This window comes from Pinus tabuliformis, chromosome 6 (assembly GCF_031772625.1).
Source record: "Pinus tabuliformis cultivar Carrire ecotype Pingquan chromosome 6, CPIR1, whole genome shotgun sequence".
NCBI classification, from domain to species: Eukaryota; Viridiplantae; Streptophyta; class Pinopsida; order Pinales; family Pinaceae; genus Pinus; species Pinus tabuliformis.
The window spans coordinates 461,532,382-461,551,528 of record NC_142292.1 but is presented as its reverse complement, the minus strand read 5'-3'; the positions used below and the strand labels follow the sequence as shown (position 1 = coordinate 461,551,528).

At 40.1% G+C, this 19,147-nt stretch overlaps 1 pseudogene; it reads left to right on the top strand.

Moving 5' to 3' along the window:
- Positions 1 to 14,791, top strand: part of LOC149259304 (uncharacterized) — a 56,945-nt pseudogene extending 42,154 nt beyond the window's left edge.
- Positions 14,792 to 19,147: the final 4,356 nt, after the last annotated feature.

Genomic DNA, 19,147 nt, shown 5'->3' with positions numbered 1-19,147 from the left:
TAATCTCAGATATCGTTCAAGCAAAAATAAAGCATAATTTTTAGCAGGGGCCCTACAAGTCAAAACGTCATTATATAAGGAACACACGGTGTCCATCTGCTTAACAACACTATCTAATCGACGAGTTACCTTAGCAACCTTTTCCTGCTCCTTCTGCCATCCTTCAAAGGCCTGGCTCTCAGACTGACTGATGTCTCGAAGTTGCTGTTGGAGCTCTTCGTATCTTTCCTTGGGGACTGTCTGTTCTCGCAACTGCTCGGCTTCCTGCTGGGCTTCCTTCATCATTTTATGCAAGGTTCTGGTTTTTGGGTCTTTCTTCCACAAAGCCGTAGAGGCTGGAAGTTTAACCTGGACCTTCCTATTACGTTGCTTGGAGTTTAGGACCCGAATTACGCCTGAAGGTGGTGCTTCTGTTTGGACTTCTTTGCTTTCTGTTTCCTTCTTAATGTGAACGAAGGGTTGCTGTGGTCTTCCTGCCATCGGAGCCTCTTGCTGTTCCATTGGAATATCCATTCGTTCTTCAAGGCCAGATGGAACAGCAGTCTGTCCCTCTGCGCTATTTGGAACAGCAGTTTGTTCCTCCATGTCATTTGGAACAGCACCCTGTTCCTCATTATTATTTGGAACAGCAGACTGTTCCTCAGCAGTAGGTCTCCCGATGGGGTTTCGACCATCAAAACGAATTCTTGTCCTTAGGGTTCTTGCTACCGTGGTCCTCCTCCTTTTCCCTGCAGTCTTTTGTATTCTCAGACTGGCTTTCAACATTCGAATTTGCTGCCGGAGTCTGGCTATAGTGCCCAGCAACCTCTGCTACTTCTTTCTTAATTTCTCAATTTCCCTTGTCTCGGCAGAGGGTTTGGTTCTCAAGCTTGCTTCTTCTTTATCTGGGATATCTTCCGGCATCTTGGGGACAGATTGTCCCAGATTGTTATCTTCCATTTCATTATCATAACCAGGCAGGTTTTCTTCCCCTGCCTCTTCTGCATGCATTTCCTCGGGTAATTCTTCTTCTGTGGGACCGTCAGGGACACCTCCTGTGCTGGAGGCCTGGCCATATTCTCCCATATTGGCCAGAACTGCTGCCAATTCCTCCTCACCTGGAGGGTCTTGCAACGGGCTACCCCCTGGCTGTGCAATTTCTTCTTCCTGATTGCCCTGCTTGGTGGCCTCTTCTCCCTCAGAGTGTTCATCTCCTTGGTTGCTTTGTTCGGTGGCCATTTCTTCCTCAGAGTGCTCATGTCCTTTTTCAATTTCTCCTTCCGGCTGGTCAGTCTCGGCCTCCGATTGCTCAGCATTTCCTTCGGAGGGTCCTCCCTCTGATTCTGGAGGTTCATCCGCAATTTCAATTGGCTGGGCCGTTGTTCCCTGAATTCTTTCCAACCTTCCTCGTATCCGGGCCAGCCGAGCTGACTTCCTTGGCCTCTCAGGTTGGTCGGGTGTACCAGCAGGTTCTGTGGGTTCCTCTGGTTGTTCTGGCGTATCGGGAGGTTGTTTCCGTTTTGAAGCGGCATGTCTCTCTGCTGCTGACTTCTTGCGTTTCTCTAATCGTTCCGGCGTGCTAGAGGACTGTTCAGGCTTTGGGGGTGGTGCAGCCGATCCTCCTTCGACTATTGCGACCAGTTCCTCCCAAGTGCTTTGCTGTTGAGTGAGACCGTGGCTCACTATCAACCGAATCAGCCCATGGTGGCTAACGACTGTATCTATGTGCTGGGCCTTTTTCAGGCTTTGGGCCGCGTCATGTAGTAGCGAATTTAAAAGTGCAGGGAGATTTACAGAACATTTTCCTTTTAAAACAGCTAAAAGTTTCAGGTGACGAGGTCTTACCACGTCTTTTCTCCCTTCGCAGGTGATATAGCTTTGTACTGTCTTCGCTAGCTCGGTCCAGGGTTCCCCTAGTGTTGCCGGCAGAACTCCTTTCCCTTTGACTGTCAAGCTTTGGCCTTCGTCCTGGAAAATTTCCATAGCTTTTTGTAATCTTTCCTTCTTCGGCGTCCATATGGGTCCAGCAGCTGGTAATCCTGAGACTTCTGCGATGATATCCTCTGTAACCTCTATCCGCTTTCCTCCTACTACGGAGTAGTTTTCCTGCAAATTCTGCAGGAATTCCAACGCTACTGCTTCGTTTGATTCTTGCAGGCGGTTGAAGTAATTCAACCATCCTGCGTTTTCCAGGATTTTGCGAGCAGCAGCGGAAACTGTCAGCTTGTGAGGTTCGCTTCGGACCGTCTTTCCGCCCATGATTCAACTCAGAAATGGAACTCAGAAATGGAACAGCAACTGTTTGTGGTATTTGCGACGCAGAGAGGATGATCGATGCCAATTTTGGAAAGGATCACACAGAGCATGCAACAAAAAGAAAAGATCGTGGACGGCAGTCTCTGTGGGATGGAATCATCATACCGTTAAACCATGCCATTCCTTCGTACATTATTTTGCCCGAATGGTATGCAGCCACGTAATCCATGGAGTAATGAGGTTACTTCCCCCCCCGCGATCTGATAGGCTGCCCACAGCCGTCAAAGAGAGGAGCAGCAGCCAGTCGGGAGTGCAATCATCAAGTACAGCATATGAAATTATGCCATGTTGTAAAAAACAACGAAATGCTGAAACCGAGGCAAAAAGGTGGATCGTGTTTTATATAAGCCTGCGTGATATAATGAGGAACCGGGGGATTGGACGTCTGTCAACTGTACGAAGTCTCCAGTAGTCATTGTCAGTTCCGTTGCCATGATCGGTGGTAATATTCATGCAATAGATATATCGAGGTGTGACATACGATACATGCAAAGGATATAAGAGACAGAAAGATTTAATATCATACCTGTTGGTGTAAATATTACGACTTCTATGCCATTAACAGAGCTCTGCTGCCAACAGGTGTTCATAACCTTGGCAGAGTTGTTTATTTCACCCTCCGGAACCATGATCCTTTGTGTATATTCGAAAGAGTGCTTTGTCAAAATGCAGGCCATTATGCTGGCTTGGTGACCAGATAGCCATAATGCCATTCACAAGGTAGGCGCGAAACGTGGTCAAGCCGGCTCGCGATGAGACCCCCTGTTCCAAGGTTTGCTTGTTAATTTACCTTCGGACCATATCCCTGGTGTGGTGGCCGTTATGGGAATGCCACTTCGCTTCCATCCTTATGATCATGGTAGGCCGGCTCTTAATGAGACCCCCTATCCTGCATTTGACAACTTTCATATTTTGTTTTTGTTTTCTTTTGCAGAGCACCTCTCTTGTTTATTTTCACATAAGGGTGGTTCCACACTCCTTAAGAGCGGGGAATGGTGGAAGAAGTCTTACGATCCCAACAGATAGATATAAATTGTTCGTTCTTACTCCCAAGTAATGATCAAAAAAGATTTTTAGGGGAATCGTCATGATAAAGATCACCAATGACAATGGCACCGGTAAATGATAATGACAGCGAAGATGAAAAGTTCACGTCCCTCCTCTTGTCCTTTTATACATACTGGCTTCATAGTGATAGCGATTTATGATGTGCTGATTTCGGTATATCATGGTTTATGTTCACCGCATAAGTTCATTGCTGTATCTAAAAGATTGAGGAGACCATGGTCGCAAAGCATCCTCCATAAGGGCAAAAACATGTCAATGGCATTCCTGAGAGAAGAATTCATTCGTAGGATACCATTTCTTTGAGAGGAACAACGGAAAATCGCAAATGGTATTCCTTTTGAGAAGGGAACAACAAAGACACTCAAATGCTGTTCCTTTTGAAAAGGAACAGCAGACACACTCAAGTGCTGTTCCTTTTCGCAAAGGAACAACAAAGACACACAAGTGCTGTTCCTTTTCGCAAAGGAACAACAAAAACACACAAGTGCTGTTCCTTTTCACAAAGGAACAACAAAAACACACAAGTGCTGTTCCTTTTCGCAAAGGAACAGCAAAAACACACAAGTGCTGTTCCTTTTCGCAAAGGAACAACAAAAACACACAAGTGCTGTTCCTTTTCACAAAGGAACAACAAAAAGCACAAGTGCTGTTCCTTTTCACAAAGGAACAACAAAAACACACAAGTGCTGTTCCTTTTCGCAAAGGAACAGCAAAAACACTCAAAGGCTGTTCCTTTTGAAAAGGAACAGCAAAATCACACAAGTGTTGTTCCTTTTCGCAAAGGAACAACAAAAACACTCAAAGGCTGTTCCTTTTGAAAAGGAACAGCAAAATCACACAAGTGCTGTTCCTTTTCGCAAAGGAACAGCAAAAAGCACAATTGCTGTTCCTTTTCACAAAGGAACAACAAAAACACCCAAGTGCTGTTCCTTTTCACAAAGGAATAGCAAAAACACTTGGAATACAAGTAAAAAATAAAAATAAAATCAAGGAAACATATATACAAGATGTTATGTACAAATTATAAAAATGAATTTCTTAAATTATAGGTGAGGAAGATTTCGCTTCCTCTCCTAAGATTTCCATATCAGTATCTTGTCGCAGCTGCTGACAGAAGGATTCCCGAGTGAGTGGCTTTCGATAAAGGCGAACTCGGTGGCCATTTACTTTGAATGCATATCCAGAACCGTCAATTGTGATCAGGGTAAGGGTCCCATTATCATGTACCTTCTGGATTTCGTATGGTCCTAACCATCGAGTCTGGAGTTTCCCCGGGAAATCCTGAAACCGAGAGTCGTATAACAGAGCCCAGTCTCCTTCATGAAAGACTTTATTCTTGATAAGTGCATCGTGCCATTTAGCTCGCTGCTGTTGAATCAATGCTGTATTTTGTAATGCAGAGAGCCTGATTTCGTCCAATTCATTAATCTACTGTAATCGATTGATTTGTGCCTCACTCAGGTCTAGGCCGACTTCCTGTGCAGTTCGTAGCGTTCGGATTTCGAATTCTATGGGGAAAATTGGCTGCTTTCCAAACACTAATTGATAAGGTGAATAGCCTGTAGTACTTCTCCATGTGGTTCTGTAGGCCCACAGTGCCTCGGGTAGTCGAGTAGCCCAATTACGCCTATGCGATGCAATGGTCTTTGTTAAAATTGATTCTATTACCTTATTACTACTTTCTACTTGCCCATTTGCCTGCGGATGGTATGGGATAATGATCTTATGTTGGACATGATAATTGTTAAGTGTTGCAGCTAATTTATTTCCAACAAATTGTGGTCCACCATCGGTGATTAATTCTCTCGGAAGTCCATAACGTATAAACAAATGGAACAAGAATTGTATCACAGAGTCTTCTGTAGCCCTAGGTAATGATTCGGCCTCGACCCATTTAGTAACATAGTCTGTCGCCACCAGAATGTATGTCCTCTGATTTGATGATGGATTGATGGGCCCAACGAAGTCCAGAGCCCATCGTTCAAATGGCTCAATGACCAATTGTGGTCTCAGAGGCATTTCATCGGCTTGGCCAGGTTTTCCTGCTCGCTGGCAGCTGTCACAAGCTTGTGCAAATTTTTTCGCATCCTTGAAAATTGTAGGCCAATAGTATCCCGTTTGCAATACTTTATGTGCTGTTCGTTTTTCAGCGAAATGTCCCCCGCATGGCCCGTCACGGCAAGCTTTTAGAATGTCGAAGATTTCGTCTTCTCGAATACACCTTCTGATTTGCATGTCTGCCCCTGTATGGAACAAATGGCCTCCAATCCATGAAAACCGAGTGCTCTTCTGAACAATCTGCTTGCGCTCCTGAGGGGTTAAGTGTTTTGGTAGCTTACCGACTGCGAGGTAATTGGCGACATCAGCATACCAGGGTGTTCGAATAGCAACAGCAAACAGGTGCTCGTCAGGAAATTGATCCTCCACTGCTGCTGTTTCAATTGCTTTCGGTATTCGTGAGAGGAAATCAGCTACAGGGTTCTCCTTGCCAGGTCGATCCTTGATTATGATGTCGAACTCCTGCAATAAGATCAACCACCTGGTTATTCTAGCATTCGTAACAGGTTTATTTGCCAAATATTTGATAGCAGAATGATCTGTATATAACACAACAGGATAGCCTGTAATATAATGTCTAAATTTGTTAACAGCATGTATTACAGCCAGGAATTCCTTTTCAGTAACAGTATAATTGAGTTTGGCAGAGGATAAATTTTTGTTGATATAGTAAATAGCATATGGCTTCTTATCCTCTTCTTGCCCCAGGACTGCACCAATTGCTGTATCCGAGGCATCAGATGAGATTTGAAATGGCAAATTCCAGTTTGGTCCTCGAAGGACTGGGGTTGTTGATACCAGCTTTTTCAATTCCTTAAAAGCCTGATCACATTGCTCTGTCCACAAGAAATCAACATTACCAGTTAGAGCATATAGAGGTGCAACAATGCGTGAATAATGTTCTATAAATCGTCTGTAATATCCAGAAAATCCAAGGAAACTGCGTACCTCTGTTTGAGTAGTGGGAGTAGGGATGAGCAAAAGAATCTGAATTTTGGCAGGGTCTACCTGGATGCCAGCTGCTGAAATATAGTGCCCTAGAATGAGCCCTTCCGTCATCATCATGTAACATTTTTCGTGGCTCAGGCAAAGTCTGGTAGCGATACAACGTTGTAGAACTTTTTCCAGGGTATCCAGAGCTGGGTCAAAATCATCTCCATATGGTGTAAAGTCATCCATGTACACCTCAAGTCCATCGTTTATTAGGTCTGCAAAGATGCTTAGAATAGCCCTTTGGAATGTAGCAGGGGCATTGCATAGGCCGAAGGGTAGTACTCGATAGGCAAACGTTCCCCAGGGGCAAGTAAAGGTAGTTTTATCCTGGTCTTCAGGGGCAATTTGGATTTGGTTATATCCGCTGAAGCCATCCAGGAAAGAAAAAAATTTCTTCCCTGCCAAAGTGTCCAATACTTGATCTATAAATGGGAGGGGAAAGTGATCCTTCTGTGTGGCCTTATTTAACTCCCTGTAATCCACGCAAATCCTCCATTTCCCATTTTTCTTGGGTACCACCACTAGGGGAGAGACCCATTTACTGTCAGAGATGGGGTAAATAAAATTAACATCTAAAAGTTTCTGAAGTTCGGCTTTTACTATTTCTTTTAGATGGGGGTTGAGTCTTCTTTGTGGCTGACGAACAGGTCTTGCATCCTTCTCTATATAAATGTGGTGGGTGCATAATTGAGGATCAATCCCCTTCATGTCAGGGTAATCCCACGCAAATGCTCCCTTATATTTTTGTAACAGATTAACAAGCTTCATTTCTTGATCTGGTGTAAGGTTGGCGTTAATATTTAGAGTCTTACCAGGTTCAATTTCCACTACTTTACTATTGGCAACAACAGTTACTGGTATTGTTTGGTCATGTGGATCTTTTAAAGGGTCTTCTTCTAGCTCGCTATCAAACGCTGCTTCTATCATGAAACATTGCATATGCGTTCTAGATTCAGTTTGACTAATGAAGTTGTTGATGGCGTCATCTTCTATTTGATCTTTAAAATCTAAAGCCTTCTGTACAGTCAATGGAGATCTGATATTGTTAGTAAGATATGACATGGGATAGTGACTAGTTTTAATCATCGGCAGGCTTGGCTGTGTTGGAGGATGTAGAACTAGATTTTTAACGTCTGGTCCTTTAGTTATGGTCATGTTTCCCTGCCGGCAACCAATGTAGGCATCGGCAGTAGCAAGCCAAGGTCTTCCCAGTATTAGCGGATGTCCATCTAGTCGGGTTTTTGGATTAATTACCAGGAAATCAGTTGGATATTCCCAGGAATCTACGGAAACCATGACATCATATAGAGTACCTTCGGGTTGAACTACAGATCGATCTGCCAATTCTAACAAAGTAGAAGTAGGTTCTACTGATGTGATGCCAAGATTTTGGCAGGTGGAAGTTGTCAAAATATTGATTGCAGCTCCCAAGTCGACTAAAGCGTTAGTCAGGGTTTGACCATAGATTTGGACAGTTACAATTGGGTTCCCGAGATCTTCGTATTTGATAGGTGTCTCTTTTCCTGATAACAGGTCGGATAAAGTACCAACTACTTGGACTCTAGGATTAGTAGTTATATTCCTCCTTGATTTTTTTATGCACAGTTCTTTTATAGTTTTTGCGTATATAGGAATATCTTGAATGGCTTGGAGGAATGGAATCTTTATGTACAGATTTTGTAACTCTCCCAGAATGTCAAAGTCTGGAGTTTGTACTGGTCGTGGTATGACTAATCGTTCTGGGAAAGGAGGAGAGGATGTACTTGCTTGTTGATGGGTCTGCTCTTTATTTTCATCCTTTTGTTGTAGCGGTTGTTCTATTGGTAACTGATCTTCAATGTGAACTGTTTTGTCTCCCTCTGTTTCTATTATATGTCCAGATCGTAACTGAAGATCATTGCACTCCCTTAGGTCAGGTCTAATTTCTGATGTGTCTATGATTTGGATGGATTGGACTGGTCTATTATTAGGATTGGGATTGGGTTGGGCTGGGAGTTGCGGTCTCAGATTAGACTGGGGGTTTTGTTGTAAGGCTGGCAGAGTTGGTTGAGGGAGTGGAATAGTTCCTGTTGACTGATATGTCGATCTTGGCCAATTGGTCTGCCAGGGTGAACCTTGTGAAGTAGGGGGAATCCATTGCGGAGGATATGAATTATTCTGCCAATATGGTGGGGTATAAGGAAAATTTGGCCAACCGAATTGGCCTGTCTGATTCATCCATGGATTCGAAGAAGGAAACGGCTGTGATGACCAATTCGGGACTGGGGGTGTAGATTGGTTTTGCCACATACCATATTGCTGAGCATTATACTGTGGAGGTTGAAAAGAAGAAGCTGGGTCCGAAAACATACCTGATTGCCTAGGTTGCCATTGGCGATGTTGGTTAACAAAGTATGCTGGTTCTGATTCTTCTTCTGCTTCCTTGTATACTGCCTTCAATCCAGGAAGTGAGGGGCAGCTCTCAGTAAGGTGGTCTTTCGTACAGATAGCACATGCTTGAACTGTATCTAGCGGACATTCCTTGTGGCTGTGTTTTCTTCTGCATCGGGGGCAGAAAATTGCCAGATTTTGCTCCGTCTCCATTTGCTTTTGTTTAGCCTGCACAATATCAAGCTGTGTAGTTAATGTCCCTAGAATATCAGTTTTAAAATTTTCTAATAAATTCCCAAGTTCTACACGTGTTACTCCTTCTGTTGATATTTTGTTATCTCTAACAAACCTATCATATTCTGTTGGTTTTATCCTTGTGCTACCTCTTGAACTCCTAATGCATAAATTAATGATATCAGCCAAATTCTCTTGGTAAATATCCCCTTTTCCCATGATATTCAATGTTTCAATCCACTGTTCTTTCATACCTCTAATTAATGCAGTTTTCAACACATTATCAGGCAGAGGTAATGATGCATAGGGGGATCTCTGTAAATTATACTGGAAGCGTTCTACATATTCCTCTAGAGTTTCATTTGGTCTGGCCGTCATTTGGAAAATTTCATCTTTCAGTTCTCTTGACCTACAGTAATCCTGATATTTCTTGAGAAAGGACTCTTTCATTTGCTCCCAATTGTTTATGACTCCACCACCTAGACCCATAAACCATTTCACAGCTGCTCCCTTCAAAGTAGAGGGGAACAACTTTAATTTCTGGGGGTCAGTGGTGTAATCATACCCTCTACATAACACATCGAATTCAAATAAGAATGCATCAGGGTCTTCTGATGTGAGTCCGTGAAACGTTGGGATGTGTTGAAGAGGAATCGCCTTCATGGGGGCATTTGCAGCAGAATCTACTATAGGATATTGCAATGTAGAAGTTTGGGTATTTGGCTGATTCTGCGCCATGGGATCGAATATGTGCCAATAACCTTCCGGAATTTCTAGGAGGGTGTTCCTAGGTTGAGAAGGGGCGGCCTTGGCAGGGGCTGTTTTAATGACACTTCCCTTATCTGGGATTTCTATCTGAAGGAATGGGGTGCCTTCAGTATTAATTCTAGCCGCGCTCCCCTTATCTGGGCTGTTTAACAGCTGGATTATCCTAGAAGGAGATTTTGGTTCCTCTATTTCCCCTGTTTCCCCTTCTCCTTCACAAAGGTTGCTTAAGTTCCCTTCTTGCAGCCGTTCTGACACAGGATTTTCAATTTCTTGGAAGTCTTGTTCATCAGTCTGACTATGCACCTCAGCGTAGGCTCCAGATGGTGATGCTGTAGCGTGAAGGGAACTAGTAGGCTGCTTAGAATGAATCTTTCTGAGGCCTACTGACGGCTGAGATTCAGTTTTCTTATAGATTTCGTCTATGAAGGTTGTTCAGCCAAGGGTCACCGGTCCTTTGGCTTTTTCAGGTTTGGCTGGGGGTTTGATATTCTTTTCTAGCTTTTTCTGCTTAGTCATGCACTCTAAAAACTACTAAATCCTATCAACCAGTAATTCTACTAAGAGAGGGGACGGTGGAGCAGGGCTTTTACATGCTCCGTACATAGGTTCTTACCTTCCGTTTTTAAAATCCAACTCCCCCCTAGCAGATTTGCGCACTACTCTGTAAAGGGCAAATGGCTATTATTCCTCCCCGGCAACGGCGCCAAAATGTAGAGCTGTAACTAGGGTCTCTCACACCACTAATTATCCCACATTAATAAGTCAATCCGGGAACGTTTTGTTATTGCAAGGAGTAGCTCAATCCGAGGCTATTTGTCCGAGTAATGCTCGGTAGTATAGTGTTCTAATGATTTGAAAGGAAACAGATGCTAAGCTGTAACTAAACTAACCCAAAAGATAGAATCACACAAGGCGGTTGATCAGTCAAGGGTACGGAAGCAATAACCCATCCCTTTAGAAACTGATAAAGAAAGGAAATCAGAGCATGGACTTATAGGTCTGGGGCTAAGCAGCGTCTTGCTGAGGCTCACTACAGCCTTAGGCCTGCTCTCACACTAAGAACAACAAAGGCAGGTAAATCAAACAGCGGAAAGTAAAATGGAACAACAGTCTAGAAATGGAACAACAGTAATGAAATGGAACAGCAATCCTCAACCGTATGTACACGTTCTATACTACTATAGCAATCTGAGAGTAATGGATGATATGACTATGTTTCTGAACGAAGTAATATCGCTTTCAAGTCTTACAAATACTATTTCACATGGATCTAATATCAATAACATTCATACCAACATTCCGCTACAGAAATAGCTGAGAGATGCAATTCGAATAGATCCACTTATACAATGCAGAGACATGAGATAAAGAACTCATTCAGATATCAATTATAATGAAGCATAGTATATCACATAAAAGATGTATCAGATTACTTAAATAATGGAAATAAACAAACCACACACAAATCACAGTATAATAATACAAAAGCAAGTGTCCTTCGGAGCTGGGCCCTTGGCTGCCAATGTAACACTGCCTTAAGTTACTCCAGATGCAGAGACGAAATGAACACCAAGTCTTCTATATTAATCGCATCAACAAAAGTATAACAAAGTCAGGTCTTAGCGAGACTCAATGATCACAGTTGGTTCTGAAACTTAGAATTACAAAAAACAATCCTTTTTCCCGCTCAATGGCGTGGTGCATTTATATAACAGAAATGACGGAGGTATCTAGATAATCAAAAGATAAGTCAAAGCAGCGATCCCTCAGGATCAAAGATCCCGAGGGATTCGCTAATCGTTCGATTCTTCTCTTTCCCTTCTTGCGTTCTCCGACTCAGTATCCTGCATTCTTTCTCTGGGCTATTCGGCTCTAATTTTACTTGATCTTGTCCGCATCCGGTTCCCCGTTGGAGGGATAGTAGTTATTTTCCCTTTGCTTCTTGCTTTCAATCGCTGATCCTTTGTTCCCATGTCTTCCTGCATAGAAAACATCAATTATTAGCACTTGAGCTTCCTTTATCTATTGTTGCACATTTTATCAAAACCCTTTATCTTCTTTGAACTCATAATGCAGAAAAGGTTAGAATTATTATTGAAAAACCACTAGATTGCTTGTCAAAAGCATACCTTCCAAGTGCTCCACAAAAGAGACATGTCATGTGTTCCATATGTGAGTGAAATTGGTTATTTGATGTATGAAATGATCTGTATGAGAACATACATTGCACATGCAATGGGATTATTGAGCAGGTTTATGTCAAAACCAAGGAAGGAGCATTGGACAACAGTAAAGTGGGTTTTTAGTTATCTATGTGGCAACAATGATTATGGTCTCTGCTACCAAGGAAGACCAAGATTGGACATTGTTGGACATGCATGGCTTTGTTGATGCAGATTGGGCTAGAGGTATGGATCAGAGAATATCTACAAGTGGGTATGTGTTTAACCTATTTAGAGGTGTATTCACTTGGATGAGAAAGAGACAATTTGAATATAAAAATCTGACGGTTGGTTAAGTCAGATAGCATTTTCACGTGTGAATGTTTTATGGATCCAAATATTGGTTCTTTCTTACAACCATTAGATATCCAACAACGACTAGCAATTCAGTGTGACAAATTTTTTATAGATACGATGGTTGGTTTCTTCGGATCATTGTCGGATATCCGATGGTTGGTTTCTTCAAATCATTGTCAGATATCCGATGGTTGCTTAAAATTTTAACTGTCGAATAATCAACAACTAATGATTATTAAAAAACACATGATTAAGAGAATATGCCCCTCTCTTGATTTAATAATAATAAAAGAAACTTTGTAGAAGGTTATTGGTTCCTCCCAGTGCCACCCATATCGTAGAAGGTGCATGGATATCCTTCATGTATTGCACCAAAAATCTAGGTTTTTCATGCCTCTTGTCCAAATTACCATGTTCAAGTTTAGTTTTTGATGGACTAATTCTAATGTAAGGAAAGCAATTAACTTCGTTTGCTTCTGAGTCAAATGTCATAAGAGAAACAAATGTAGAATATAGTTAATAATTAAAACTTCAAATGGTAGGATTTTTTCTTAGTATTTGATAATATATTAAAATTGTAAAATGTGTAAATGATTTTTTAAATTTTACTTTGTTTATTAATTAAAAAAAAGTAATTTATAAATTTTTATAAAATTCAAGATATGAGGGATAAATGTTTTCTTATGGTCAGGTAGGTTTCAAATATCTGTTATATGTTTAACAGACATTTCTCCTATGATTGTTAAGACATGGGAACACCACTTTCAAAAGACTCACAAACTACATAAGCTAAAATTATAAGTGAAACACTGAATGTTAATTAATGAGAAATGTCATGTAAACTGGGAGTGGAAAAACACATACAATGAAAAAGAGAAGACAAAAAATCATAAAAGGATAAAATGGGAATTTAAATTAATTCAATCCCAAGAAAAAAATAACAAATCTGAAAGAGAAGAATTGGAATTTGAATAGAAAAGCCTCAAATTCTGACAGAGACAGGGTTCTTTGACAAGCCCAGCTATGATATTAAGAAGCCAAACAATTTTTTTCAAATGCACCAGATCTTCCATAACAAGAGAGTCTAGGTCCTTCAAAATATGTATAACTTATAGTGTAATGATAACCAAATTTCCTTCCACAACACATTCCCCAATAATAGGCCCATCGAGCATATCCAACAGTCATTTGGCGATCTACAAAAATTGACTAAAAAACATATTTGATGGGTTGATATCAATGGTGGGAATTTGATTTGGTTTTTTAGGTTTCTAGCACTCTAGTTTGAGAGTTGAGTCATAGAGAATCTTATAGTTGCAGAGCCCAATTTTTTGGATACCATGAGGTGACCCAACTTGCCCACTGACATTTTTGAATTCCTATTGATCGTGTTTCTTGACTGTGGTTAATGATTGCTAAAATGCTTCTTTTATTGAACTTATGATAACCCAAATGAATATTTTTCTCATATATTTCTTGTGATTTCATTGTTGTTGATGAAGGTTTATTGGGTATGGGGATTCATTGTTGTTGTTATTGATGAGAAATATGTGTAGATTCTTGTCACTTACATCGTTATTGATGGATTACAATGATATATTTTTCCTATGATTGTGATTTTTCATTGTTCTTGTGAGACTCATAGAGATTTTATTCATTAGTTATGAATATTGAAGGTTTTTTTGATGGGTTTTATTTTAATAGTAGCCCTGATAAATAATTTTATCATTGATCACCATTATTTCATCACCCAAATCATGTTCTTTTGATATTGGTCATTCTTCCTTCCTCCAATTAGTGATGTCCCCAAGGGAAAAATTTAGTGTACATTATCCTTCTCCCTTGAATTCAACTTAGATGCATATTTCAGACATTCATAATCTATTTTCAGTTTTGTATTGTAGTCAACAAGTTGCTTCTTCTATGATAAGATAATCACTTTAGGAATATTTATGGCTCTTAAATATGATGTTGTGATATCTCCAAGAGTTGTTGTTCCCAGGCAAGAAATTCCCTATAGAGAATTTGAGGCACCCAGGAGTACACGGATTGCAAGGCCGAAGGAACTTAAGAGTTGGTGCAGATTATGCAGAGATTCTGATAACCATGACTGCCACAGAAACATCAATCCTTCACTTGAGCAATTCCTAGAAGAGGAAAGAAGAAAAAATTGATCAAACATAGGAGAAGTAATGTACATTAATATCATGTATGATGACTTTACAGTTGGCCATGATTTTGCAACTCGAAATTTACTCTTATATCAAGGTCAAATTATCCCTCCTCACTTTTCCCATTCCAGACAACAACCTTCCAACATTGACATGATTCAGGATGAATCTAACCATTCTTGGTTAACTAAATGTTTCTCTGGGGATTTTGTTTCAAGAAGGATTCTGATTAGAGAATCCCATGATCATGGAAACCAATCAGTGGGATGAAGTTTTCCTACATTATTTTCTGGCATTTGTTGTGGAAGAGCATAGAACCCTAGGCCTAAATATGTATTGTTGGATGAGTCATGGGAGGGATTTGTTTCTTATATAATGTTAGGGGAATAAAAAAAATGGGCAATTGCATGAGTTTGATAGAGCTGTCTACATTTTAATTAGATGATTGTTAGAAATTGTATCAGGACAGGTTCGATTTGACTTGTGCCTTAGTCAAATTGAGTAATTTGATTTTCCACATCATTTGGATGACACAGATTGCATTTAGATTGAGCGACATGGCCCTGTCACTTAGTTAGATCAACAAATTCAACTTTTGTAGGCTTGGAATAAAGTTGTGCATGTAACGATTGCTAAAATTTAGTAATCTAGATCAGTTATTTTCAGTTGAACTCAGTTAACTTAGTTATAGTTACTAGTTGGGTTAGTTGAAGGTTAGTTTACTAGTAGAACTATTGTTAACTCATTTTTCTCCCAGTTAAACTAGCCAATCAACTAAAAATAGCTTAGAAATGCATGGAATTCCAATTTCCTAGTTGGAGTGGAGGAAAAGGCACATTGTAATCATCAATTGTATACAGAGAAAGGTGTGATTTAGAGTTGAAGCAAGACTCATATAATTAATGAAAAGCAACATAGGGGTTTTTCCTAGTTGGGTTCCCCTGTAAATCATTGTGTGCTTGTCATTTTGATGGTTGCATGCTATTGCATGTGTTTCTAAATTGTGATTTCCATTCTGAAAATTTGTGGAGAAAAATTATAATCTCTTGTTTTCATTTCGAATTCATCAGTAGCAACAAATTTATATTAATTTTTACATGGTATCAGAGCTCTTGAAATCACAATAGAAGCCAATCATTAGAACTTCTCCTTCAGATAAGTGGTTTTTCTTCCTTGTTAGGAAAATGTATTTCAACAGATTGAGATTGGAGTATGCCTTGGAGGGAGCCTCGAATTTCATAGCTTGGAAGGAAAATATGGAAGTTGTACTTGATGATAATGGAGTGTTGGAATACACCTAAATTAAGATTCCAAACCAACAACATCAGATAAACAACAGTTAGCCTAGTGGAAGAAGGACCATAAAATCCAATAGGATCACCTTGGAGGGTGTGAGAGGCCAAGCTTGCACACTCAACTAGTATACAATTTAAGATTACAATGTGCCTTTTCTTGGCATAAATACCGAGACTTTGTAAATGGAAGGGATAAATTTTCAAATTGGGAGATACTTTGGTCCGATTTGTTTCAGGAAGAAATTTGAAGGAACACTAGAGATGGAGTAACATCCAAAGTTGAGGAGGAAAAAAGTTTTTCCTTGGAAGGAAAGGGAAAGAAGACCAAGGTCAAGAAGTCCCAAGGCAAGTTGGAGACCAACCAAAACAATGGCAAGAAGAAGAACCTCAGCAAGATAAAATGTTTTCACTACCACGAATATGGGCACTATTCAACAAAGTGTCCACACAAAAAGTCTAACAAGAAGACCTCAGGGGCAGCATGAGGTGAAGAACTTGCCTCAGAATTAGAATTAGACTTCACCCTAATTGCATGCATGAAAATCACTGTAATAGGGAGTGTGTGGTATCTAGATTCTGGTGCCTTATTCCATATGAAAGGATGCAAATAATTCTTCAATAGCCTAGAGGAGAAGGATCTCCATATGTGCATATAACTTGGAGATGATGGGATAGTAATAAATGAATTGGTAGTATCACCTTTGAGAGGGATTCAAGGTCACATATTCAACTAAAAGATGTTATTTATGTACTTGGGCTGAAGAAGAATTTGATTTCTATAGTTGTATTGGAGGATAGAGGTTATAATATTGTGTTTAGCAAGGGCAAAGCTTTTATGAAGCATGTAGCTACAGGAAGGTGAAATAGATTGGATTTAGAGTGAAGAATCTCTACAAACTTGAGGTGGATGCTTGCACTGCACTGAGTAGCAAGGTAGAAAATGTGTAGAGTCCAAATGTGTAGAAAATCCAAATTATACAGGTGGTGCATGCAGTCAGAGGAAGGCATATGATGTATTTCGCAATTCCAATTGAGGATTTCCCTAATTAATAGGGGATAATTCCTAAGGAAACAACACAAGGAAATAGGGACTTGGGCAAGTAGAAAATTGGTTAAGTATAGGCCAAGGCTTGTTCAGGACATTGTGAGACATATAGAGATAGTGCAGAGGTTGCTCGGGCTTAAGAAAAGCATTGTAATGTTCTCATATTTTCTGACTAATGCAATATACAGATAGCAATGGTTTTTAATTGTGGCTTTCCCCAAAAAATCATTGTGTAATGGGTTGATTCAGTTCTTTATTTTGTATGCTTCATGATTTATCGATCAATTAGTTGTTTCCGCTGATGAGTAGAGTAGATTCAAGTCTATTTTTTTAGTAAATTAAAATTAGCAGTTTGAATCTACAAGGAATTTCTACATGTATGTGAACCATTTTCTACAACCTCTACAACAAAACATAGGTATTATGTGGTTTTTGTTGATTACTTTTCTAGAAAATGTTGGATTTTCTTCATGAGGAAAAAGGATGAAGTGTTTTCCAAATTTGTTGAATTCAAAGCCTTGGTTGAAAAGGTGATTGGTTAGAAATTGAAAGCCCTAAGAAGTGACAATGGAGAAGAATTTTTGTCTAACACCTTCAAGGAATTTTGTTCCAAAGAGGGTATTAGTAGAGAACTGGTAGCGCCTCATAACCCACAAGAAAATGGGGTGGTTGAAAGGAAAAACATAAGCATAGTGGGAGCAGCAAGAGCCATGTTGCATGATCAAGGGCTGCTATTACATTTCCATTACATATATGGGTAGAAGCATGCAACACTGCAATTTATTTACAAAAATGGAGCCTTCATAGAATACTTGGCATGATCACACCTAAAGTGGATTTCTCTAGGAGAAAGCCGAATGTATCCCATTTTCGAATTTTTGGGGCTATTGTGTATTGTCATGTCTCAGGGGATAGTAGGAAGAAATTTGAGCCTACAATTGAGATGGGAGTCTTTGTCAGATACAAAGAGAGACCACATAATTATAGGGCATGTTTCCCCTCACTCAGAATGACATTGGTGAGGAGAGATGTCAAATTTGATGAGGAGAAGGCTATGAGATGCTTTCTAGAGCAAGACTTGAGTATCCTACTAGAGGAGGAGGTTTTAGTTCCAAACGAGGAGCCTCATGTAGAGCTTCAGGATGTTGTAGAGCAACCACATGTGGAGGACTAAACATTAGGAAGAGTGGAGGCACCCACTCAACCATAATCTTCCAGATAGGGGAGAAATATAACTAGAGAGGTTGACAAGTTGGTGCAAAATGCGAGGGAGCATGCGGAAGCTCCTACATCCTTGCTCAGGCAGAGGAAGTCACCATTAGAGAAATTTTGAGCTTAAAAAAGGGCCTCAAAACAAAAATGTACAACAAAAATAAACTTTATAAGAACCAATAGGATCCAAAAGGATGATGTCAACCATGGGGGATGATCCACCATTTTTGGAGTGAAAAAGTAAAAAGAATAAAAAACAAAAACTACTACTTGTTCAACTTATCTACCTACATTTTTACTCAAATTTTGAGCAGGAGCACTTGTTCGATACGGAGTTTAATTCCTCATCTAAGGAGTACTCATGTTGCATATTTTCGATGGACCCTACTACACGAAAAATAAGAAATATATGAAAAATGTGATTGCAATACTGATTTTTCATGTATTTCTCATTTTTGAGGTAGCGAGGTCCATCAAAAGTATGCACATGGTTACTCATGGGATGATGAATTAAATTCTGCATCCAACGATTATTCCCACTCGAAATTTGAGTAAAACTATAGGGAGATAAGTTGAAATTACGAGTTGAAAAAGTAGTTTTTTATTTTTTCCCTCTAAAAGTTGATGATGTAATCTAAACTTATTTTATTATTTACACTATTATTTTATAATATTCCTTAGGAGGCTCATTTTAGACCTCAAAATTTCTCTAATGCAAATAGGTATACTATTTTCATGGCACTCATGAAAGAACTCATTGATTCTGAGCCTTCTTCATTTGAGGAAGTAGTTTCTCAACTACTGTGGGTTGACGCCATGGTGGAGGAATATGACTCCATCATGAAGAACTGTGTATGGTGATGAGCCCCAAATTTGGTAACATTTTGGGCTCATTTGGCCTAACTACCTTTGCTCAATCCTTCATTTTTCATAACTTATGCATCATTTTTTAGTATGTTTATGTCATTTGTACGAATAAGGGCAGTCACTATTCCTAGGTGGCTAACACGTGCTCATTTCAGGTTTTTTTGACTCATGTTGGAGCAAAACCGAGCAGATAAGGGCTAGGAGACAGCCAAGATGGGGTTGAGGATTCATAGGAGGGTTGTCCACGGCATT